The 10,423-nt window shown below is 32.7% G+C and overlaps 2 pseudogenes; both read right to left on the minus strand.

Moving 5' to 3' along the window:
- Positions 1 to 2,839: 2,839 nt before the first annotated feature.
- On the minus strand, positions 2,840 to 4,238 carry LOC125491557 (uncharacterized; annotated as a pseudogene).
- Positions 4,239 to 4,370: 132 nt separating this feature from the next.
- LOC104901073 (uncharacterized) lies at positions 4,371 to 6,373 on the minus strand (annotated as a pseudogene).
- Between the last annotated feature and the right edge of the window lie 4,050 nt (positions 6,374 to 10,423).

Consider the following 10,423-nt stretch of genomic DNA (forward strand, 5'->3'; position numbering starts at 1 on the left):
TTTCACTATTATAGAGAGTGTCAATTCTTAGAGTTAAGAGTTGTGTTAGCACTACTAGGGTTAGTAGTGAGGGAGTCTTATTGTATCAAGAGGTTGGTATCTTAAGATTCAAAGAAATAAAGAGTTTTGTTTCGTGTGGACGTAGATCTCAGAGGTGAGATTGAACCACGTTATATTCTGTGTTTGTGCATCAAATTCTACATAGTTTAAGTTTTAGTTTTCGCAAAAACTCAAATCAGAGATTTACGATTATTTCGCACAGTGGCTGGCACTGTGCAATAACAAAGGTTTTGCGAAAATCGATCACATTTCGTCACTCAATTCAACCCCCCCTTCTTGAGTGTCACCTTGGGTTCTAACAGAATCCACTTGTGTGGGTGTGGGGTGTGGGGTGTGGGGTGTGGGGGTGGGTAAAGTAGGAGAGAGAAAGGAGTTAAAATAAATAAACAAATAAAAAGGTGTTAAAGTAGGAGAGAGAAAGGGAGTAAAATTGAATTAATAATGTAATAGTGGATCATATGATAGGGACATGAGAGGGTAAAAAAGGAAAAACAAATTCCAAATAAGGAATAAAGTAAAAGAGTTAAGATCTTTTGGAAACGCACTTAAACGGAAAGAGGGAAGATCTTTAGGAAACGGAGGGAGTATTTAATAAGAATCAATGAATGACAATCGCCTTATTTGTTGCTGCCGATGGAGTAGCGAGAAAAGAAGAGAGAAACGATAGAGGAGGAAAGAATAGCAATTTACGGTGACTCAATTATTAGTAATTAAACCCCATTTATGGTAAAATGGTAGTGTATTGAAACAAATTTATTATATAAGGTAGTTTTTTTAAAGAAATTTTTTAAAAGGTAGTTTTCTGAAAAAAAATAAATTATGAAAGATAGTTTTATGAAATTTTCCCTAACATCAATTAGTATGTTGGCTCGGTGATGTCCTAGGTAAGTTTCAATTATCAAATATATTATTATTCATAAATTTCTTAATTGATTTTATTAGATTTTTATAATATCATGTCTAGTGCGAAATTGAAAATGGACGGTATCACATGATAAGTAGTTTGAAAGTACATCTAAACAATTAGAGATAAAAATAACAATTCCATGAAATTGGGTTAAGAGAATGTTATTACTTAGTAAAAGTGGTAGAGATTAAAAACTTGTCTATGTCTTTATGATTACTTATAGTTATAAGATTTTATTATATGTTTTACTTCGAAACATTAAGCATTGAAATTATAGTGTATTACTCCCTCTGTTTCCTAAAGATCTTCCTTGTTACTGTTCCTACAAATACCAAGGAGATCGAATCCATTTGTGTGGGGTGGGTAAAGTAGGAAGAGAAAAGGGTTAAGATAAATAAACAAATAAAAAGGGGTTAAAGTAGGAGAGAGAAAGGGAGTAAAATTGAATTAATAATGTAATGATAGACCATATGATAAGGACATGAGAGAAGAAAAAGGGAAAAAAAATTCAAATAAGGAATAAAGTAAAAGAGGGAAGATCTTTTGGAAACGCACTTAAACGAAAAGAGGGAAGATCTTTAGGAAACGGAGGGAGTAGTTGTTAAACTCTCACATTTCATTTCAAAGGTTAAACGTTCGAATCCTAGTAATTACACATTGTTAATATTTTTAGATGAGATTATAAACATGTGTATTAGAAGTTTGAGAAGGATGTCACGTGGCACCTTTCCTTTGATAGGAACACCTTTCAATATATTTGTATAGATATTGATATTAAAAAGCGCTAAAGACAATGGTATTATTTTATTGTAGTTTAATTTGATCATTTGCAACATTTTTTCCAACATGATAAATAAACATGTTTTAGAATGTACTATAGGTTGATATTATTGGATGATATATGTTAATTTCTTTAATATATGTGTAATTTATTGCGTAACATTACATTGACAACATGGTATAAGCCTATTCCTAAATATATATTTGAAAATAATATATCTAAAATCATGACATATTTCTATATAAAAATAAAATGATGAGATGGATTATCCTAACGGACACAAACGACTACTACAAACCTTTAAATAAATAAAATGATAAATTATCCTAATTGACACAAACGACAATTATAAAAGCTAAAAAATAAAAAGATGAGACTATCCTCTTATTTTTCTTGGTATGCTTATGGATTGTTAATGAATATTTTTTAAAATTATAATTCCAATTGGAAGTTTAGCTAGAAAAAAAAACATTGTAAGCTCTTTGTAATTGTCTGAAACTGCTTTAGTTACATGAGTTTAATTTTCAACTGGAAATTTATCTTTCTAAGCATATCTTTTTTGGAAAAGGTTATACACATACATTACATCTTACCATAAGTTAGGAAATTATAACTTTCTTTATTCCTTTCAACTAGTGTAAAAAAAAAAATTCCTTATTACACATACTAGTTTTTTGACCCGTGCAAAATGCACGGGAAGTATTTTGTTTTAGAAATTTAAGATACTTATGTGTATTAACTATAATTTGGTTTAGAATAAGTATTCTACATGAAGATGTGATTCTTGATTTAAAGTTTAATCTTTTCAGTAGTGTATGTGAATCGACTTATTATTGCCATTGAACATTTAAAGACAACAAATTTGCATGAGAGAACAGTGTTCTTGTAAGTTCAATTTAGTAACATATAGGTTTTTCGGAATTAAATCTTTAAATCTATATAATATAAGAAAAGAATGATTGGCTACTATGTAATAAGTAGTTTATAATACCGTAAAGCAGAACAAACGTTTACTAAATAATACGATTTACAGAAAATACACATATAATACAATTAAAAGTGATTAGCTTACATCAATAATCAAAATTAAATCATAAGTTTTGGAACACTTCCTTATAAACAACATTACTCGTGGTGTTTGATCCTCCGTGTTCTTTGTTACAAATTAAGATCTTGAGGCCTTGTTTGTTTGTTACTCTAGAAATGGCAACATAGAACTGACTATGACTAAAAACCGGTCTAGGGAGATACAAACCTACCTGCGATAGTGATTGACCCTGACTTTTGTTTATAGTCATAGCAAAACAAACACCAAAGGAAACTGCCTTCTTTGAAACTTAATTGGAAATCTCGTTGCATCGATGGAGTCAAAGTCATGCGAGGAATAAATACCTTATCCCCCACTTACTTCCAGAAATGACTACAGCTTCAATAACACGATTCCCAAGATGCTTAATCACCAACCTCGTACCGTTGCACAACCCAGATGTCTGGTCTATATTTCGTAACAGCATAACAGGTGCACCTACCTTTAATCTTAAATGGTGATTAGGTAGGCCTGAACATCTAATGGTATTTAGAAATTCAGTTGAGTAAATTTCACTCGCTCCTAAATTGCCTTCAACATTGCTTATCGCATCTGAGCTGAGATACAATTTCTCCTCTCCCGGTAAATGGGATAGTACGTAATCATTCACCATCTCAACTATCTCATATGTTGGGGCTAAAATAGCCCTTTCTTGAAAATATTTTGGCTCCCACAAGTGATCCTTTAAGAGAGGATATGTGCTTTCCACAATTGCCGCTATAGGATCAGATTCCCCTTCTATGAGTATATCATTTGACACCTTAATTTCGGCCTCGCCTTCGTTTGGACCTCCTGCATTTCCATCTCCAACACTAAGTATCCATTCTGAAAATTCTTTCACCTCCTTCAAACTTGTTTCAGAAGATCCATTTGTAGACGCATATTTCTCGTCAATTTCAACACCTTACATGAATTCCATAATATAGAAGAGCTTAAGGCTGAGAACAGATATCTTGTCTACTTCCTTTAGGATTACAGGCAATATCTGCCTAAAATCCCACCGAAAACACAACCAAACCACCAAATGGTTGTACTTATTAGAAGGATCCACAGACTGCATATGTCTTTCAAACTTCTATCAAGTGCTTCGAAGCAATACTTGTGCATCATTGGCGCTTCATCCCAAATAATTAGCTTGTTTTCATGAGTAGCGCGCCAAGTCTGAACCGGGTTTGATGCAACACATGTTGAGTTTTCACTAACATTTAACGGTATTCCAAATCTTGAATGAGCAGTTCTTCCTCTTGGAAGAAGGAGTGAGGCAATACCACTCGAGGCCACTGGTAAAACGATTTCTCCTTTACTCCTTATGGCAGCACAAAGAGTTTTCCAAACATAAGTTTTCCCGTACCTCCATAACCATGAACAAAGAATACACCACCTTGTCCTCGTGAAACAGCCATCATTATTTCATCATATACACTCCTTTGCTCGCAAGTTAAGCACGAGGAAAGTTCTTCATGCTCTTTTCTCAAAGCTTCTTTGTCATAAGATAGTTCGTCGAATATTGAGCTTGTTTTGACCCTCGGATGTGATTAACTCATCAGGAAAGGCATAACACTAAATTTACGAAGGGTGCTCCCATTACTCTGTAGTCTTGCTTCAATATCAGCCAAAGCATACATTTGTAGTTGCTCATCAGTTAGATTAAGATCTACAGCACATAATCCAAGTTCATATAAGTTTCCTCAAATATTATTTATACAAAGGTCTTGATTAGTCATGATAGACGTTAGTGGTATACATTTCAGACTAAATATAGATAAAGTGTGTTATAGATGAAAATACCTTGATTTTGCATAATGGTTCGTTGTCTGTGGAGGATGTCATCTGATAGTAGATGCCAAGTCTTATGCCAAACATCTTCTGGTTTTGATAAACTACCAGATAATAGTAGCATGCAGAATAAGTTTCTAAGATACCAACCTGACTCTCTAAAACTTGCTTCAGTTATAGCATCAACATACTCCTTGTCATCATCTAATAACCCTCTTGCATAGCAAGCTTCTTTAAAAGAATCATAAAGAACACCATCAACTGTCCTTATATCCTCATAACATGTAGCACCTTTTACAAAATTCAGCAAGGTTCTCAAATAATACTTTTCACCAGCGCCAGGCATAACATGATAAATCCTACCAATTGCAAAACCTCTTCTACGTGGCATCCACTCTCTTTTATCTTTTTCCACACGAATTTGGTTGGGAATTCCATATAGCTTAATTCTCTAGCTTCATCATATGTCTTATTGCATTCCATCCAGGATAAGAACTTTGTCCTCTCAATATTTGGCCTTTCAAGGACGGATTCAACATGCGAGTCATCAGAAAACATAACCATTTGTTCATCGGGTAGATGAAAACTTAATCTTTCAACAGGAGGTGTTCTATAGTGAATGTTAAACCCAAAAATCCTCCAAACAGCCTCGCAAGGAGAAATATACCGACAATCATAATACATCTTGATCTCATCAATTTTTTCAGGATCGTCGGGATTTTGTTGATTGTGATAAGCTGCTGCAGTAACCCTGTCATACCCTGGCCCTTATTGATATATTTGAACAAATACTTGATTGATCTTGACTGGTTGCACCATTCTACATTAATGTGTGCACGATACTTAAGAAGCAAATATGGGTTGTATGGAACCACAAATCGGTTATCTAGATGAACACCTTTTTATCAACCTTTGCTCCAGTATCTCTTCTTCTATAAATTGGGTACCCTTCTTCGTCAATCTTTGTCATCTCATTAAACTTTTTTGGAAAATGTTTGGAGCATTTTTTATCCACCATACACGGTGCATTCGTGTTAGCATTACCACATGGACCATGTATCATCAACTCAGTCACTACTTCGTATAGTTCTGGATTCTCTTCTTTGTCTGGCAACTCAGCACATATTATCTTGTCGATGTCCTCTGTGTTAGGAAATTTATCATCACGATGAAGGAACAGGAGTATATGTGCATGAGGAAGACCGCGTTTTTGAAATTCGATGGTATACACAACTGTAAACATTATGTAAAATTTAACAATAGGTTGAACTCATATATTAAAAAAGCAAACACATATAACTTTATAAATAGAAATGATACGTTAAATTTGAAACATCATAAATATTAAGAACAATATATGCTTACCAGCTCTTACTCTTCCAAAAATCTTTCGCTCTTTCAAATCATTCACCAGCTTGTCAAGTTTGATCTTAAAAACACGACAAACAATATCTGGTCTATCTTCAGGCCTCAGACCCTTCTTTTTCACAAATCTTGTGATCTCGGGCCATTTAGGATTGCATGTAAATGTTATAAATAAATCTGGATAGCCATACCACCTACAAATTGCCATTGCATCTTGGTAATTTTCTCTCATGTAGCTATGACCTCCGGTGAATGAGGCTGGTAATAAAACTACACGATTACTAGTATATACGCCATCAGTTTCTCCTATGTCAATCGCATTCTTCAAATTCTTGACATTATCAGCTCTCAGTGCTTGTTGATTATTTATAATGAAAGACAACCTTTCTGCTTCCATCATTGTGCAACCATCAACTAAAAATTGTTTGATAAAGCCTTCTAGAAAGTAAAATTGTTGAAAATTCGATGCGATGATCTTGAATCCGATAAGCAAAGAACTCTCACATGGTAAGCCTATCCCTTTTCTTAGACGCAATCTCCGAAGGAGACTTATCTCTATGCATAACATCTACCCTGTAACCATCTTCACCATACGGAAATAACAAAGGGTACTGCATTGGAAGGTAGGATGGATGAAGCTCATATATTTGTTTTAATTTGCCATTTTGTGTTTCCACAACTATATCCCTTTTATCACCAGTATCAACATCTCTAACAATAAGTGCGGCAACTTCAGAAGCTGTTGGGAGGTTGTAATTCCTTCCATCGGAATCCCTTCGTCCAATAAGTTTCAACCGGACATTCCTGCATGTACTTGAACAAAAGCGTTCCCTTGCCATCCTAAATTTTTTTGCAAGAGCATTATATTCATCCACCATAGTTTGAATCTCTGATTTAACTTGGTCTTCAAATTTATTCGGGTTTGTAGCACTACACATAATATATGGTTTGACAAAAAATTTAGTTTACATGCATAATAGATTTGTAATTCATCCGAATGCAAAGAAAACAAAAAAACAATTATGATTTTTACCAAGCAGCCTTTAGTCTATTCACAATCTCATCCTGGGTGTCATAGATGTATAGCTGAGAAAATTTTGGACATTGTCCTTCGTTGGGTAATAAACTCCCAATCAAATGATGATTTTGTCCACCTATTTTGTAATTATAAGGTCCACGTCCCTGGTTGATTGATGTTTGTAGTTTACCTCCCATTGATGTGAACGAAAACATCATGTTGTATGCACGAATATTCTCAAAGAAGTGATTGCTTCTCTTATGTTTCTTCTCCAATAAATTTGCCAAGAATGATGGCGGCCTTTGTAGGAGTGGGAGTTGGACCTTCCCTTGCATACAACACAATGACAATTTGGGGTTGCTTGTTTTGTTTTGTTTATTTGATCGTTCATCGAACCACATTTGCGCTCCACAAAACTCACATTCTGAGGTGGGATCCCCAATATCCCAATACCCTTCAAAATTTGAAAGAACTATTTATGTTTATTCGTCCGTTTTTTATATCTCATATTACATTACAATGAGTATATACAAAAAAATTTAAAAGTAGAATTTCAACCTTTGGATATTAACAACTATCATATACACACCCTAAAATCTTACTTATGAGAAGCAAAATAAAATTTAGTCGAAAAACATACCAGTTAAAGTATTAACTCATATTCTTCGACACTCTCTTCATCATGATCATGTTGTGGATCTTGTGCATTCATGCCATTGCAATTATTCGCAGACTGTATACAACTAACTTGGCCTATCATAACACATATAAGGACGTAATTAATTACACTAAAATTTTGCTTATATTGAATATTTTTTATATTAAAATATTATTACTGAATTTTATCTAGCAATTAGAGAATACCAATATCAATGTTCCGTGCAACTGATGTTAGTACTCTAGTACTTCGAATAACACGTTTTTTGGAGTTGTACTTCGCACTCATGTGGCAGAAGCTTACCGAGTCACTTGGAGTATTCGAGGTGCCTGTAATAGAATTACCTATATTTTATGGTATTAACATCTAATGTATGAAAATAGACGCATTTTTTAAAGAAAATATATTACAATCTACATACTACATGTTGCTGCAGTATATATTAAGCATATGCTTTAAATTAAACTTACTTCCTCCAATAGCCTATCTGACATTATTAATCTTCTCTTCTGCCTTGCAATTCTAGCGGCAACATATTTATCTAACAAATAAATAACGTAATAACTTTATTCTTACACCAATATTTATATAATCTTATCTTTTACTTTATACAAAAAAAGAGAAATTATGTTCTTTAAATCCCACCGTTACTTATGTCAGTCAGCGGGACTGTGTTATTCTTTTCCACTTTGACTGATGTGCTCCCTGTTAATATGAGATAAATTTTAGAAGTACGTTAAAATTACACAAATATATTCAAATTATATAAATATGAAAATATATTAAAGGATACAACAATTCTAACCATTTTCCTCTAGGGTTGTGTAGTTCCTTATGCAATCGGTCATCATTGTAATAAACGTGGTCGGTGATTCTATGTTTGTCAATACTGAAAAACATATATGGGTTATCATAGTGAAAAGATGATACAAACTCCATTGTTATTATACAATAAGAGAGAAAATAATCTAAACATAAGTGATTACCATTTGATAGAGCACTTTCATTAGTGCCATTCGAATTGCACAAACTCTCATTTTCTTGATTGCTTTGTGAATGATTTGATCTTCTTGCTCGTTTCTCATTCATAATGATCTTTCTTTTATGTCTGGCAAGTCTCATTAATGTTTGTCTTGTGAAATAATCACTTAATGTCCCTAAAGTTTATTTCAGATAAATGATTATCTACATTCATTTTCTTATTCAAATATGAATCTAATTAAAAAAAAAAGGGTCAAAAAAATTTAGATGATTGCATTACCACTTGAAATACAACTTAGTGGAGTTTGAGGAGAGCTGAGATGATGCATATAACTATGTTGAGCATTGCTTGAGCTCTGACCACATAAAATTTTTTGTTCACCTTTATTTATTGATCCTGATTGTCCTAATAACATCACATAAAAAAAAATATTTCTTCAAAGTATAAATTATAAGAAACTATATATAATATACCCGTGTTTCCTTTTTTCAATAAAATGAATATGATTTTGAATCAAAAAAAAGACTTAGATGATTGCATTACCGCTTGAAATACCATTGAGTGGACTTTGAGGGGAGTTGAGATGATACATGTAACCATGCTCAGGGTATTTTGAAATCTGACCACATATCCATTTTGGTTCATTGACCTTAATTGATCCTGTTTGTCCTAATAACATCAACATGAAAAATGTTTCATATATAAAACTTATGACAGTAATAAATGATAAAAATCATTGCAATTGCGTAAAATATTATACTAACCATTAGATATATCACTCAAAGGACTTTGCCGAATCGAGAAGATATTTGAACCTAATGATGAAAATGTAGACAACTAATCATAATTGTTTGTACATAAAGTATAAAATAATATAAGTTATTTGGACAATTATTCACAGTTAGAGATAATCTTTTAGATTTTTTTCAATATATAAGAAAAATAATAGTCATGTGGGGTCTTGTTTGATTCATCTCAATGAGTACTTTATTAATATTCAATTATTATAATTTTTACTAATATGTAATGAAAATTATTTAATGTAGAATAAGTACGGGTATGATGATGATAAACAAAATTGTCAATCAAGATGTTGGGAGTTGTTTCTTATTGTACTAATCAAACGAAGTTGCCTAGATCTCATGAAATTGTCCATTACTCATTAGTGTCTTACTGGGTATTATTCTACACTCAAATGTATTGATACGTGTCTAACTCTCAAATGAAATTGCCAAATCATTCAAGGTAATTAGCAATTGCATTCGGTGATTTTCTTTTTATAAAATTATCATTTTTTGAGTTCAATTGTTCAATTCAACAGGATGTTTAGCATTGAGTGCACTATTCACGTCTTACACTTAGATTGTCTTTGGTGATTTATATTTTAGGAAAAACATAGTCATATGGGGTCTTGTTAGATTTGTTTTGAAGTAAATTTTTTAGTATAAACTTTTTATAATTTTTACTTATGGTTGAAATCATACATCGGCATGCATAAAAGTTAGAAATGGTGCAACTATTTCTAAACGGAGGAAGTGTATACTAAGATAGCATGCAAGAAAAATATATTATAATTGTCAACTTTAATTTCAAGGGTATATTAGTGTGCTGACACATAGGCCATGATATACTAAGGTGATTTGATATTGTTTTGCCTCAAGAATGGTTAATAAAGGCCATGATATTTTTATTTTATGTGCTGACACATAAGCCATGATATACTAAGGTGAATTGATATTTTTTTTGCCTCAAAAATAGTTAGTAAAGGATGCATATTATGATGGAGTGA

The sequence above is a fragment of the Beta vulgaris genome, chromosome 8, assembly GCF_026745355.1.
Source record: "Beta vulgaris subsp. vulgaris cultivar EL10 chromosome 8, EL10.2, whole genome shotgun sequence".
Lineage (NCBI taxonomy): Eukaryota > Viridiplantae > Streptophyta > Magnoliopsida > Caryophyllales > Amaranthaceae > Beta > Beta vulgaris.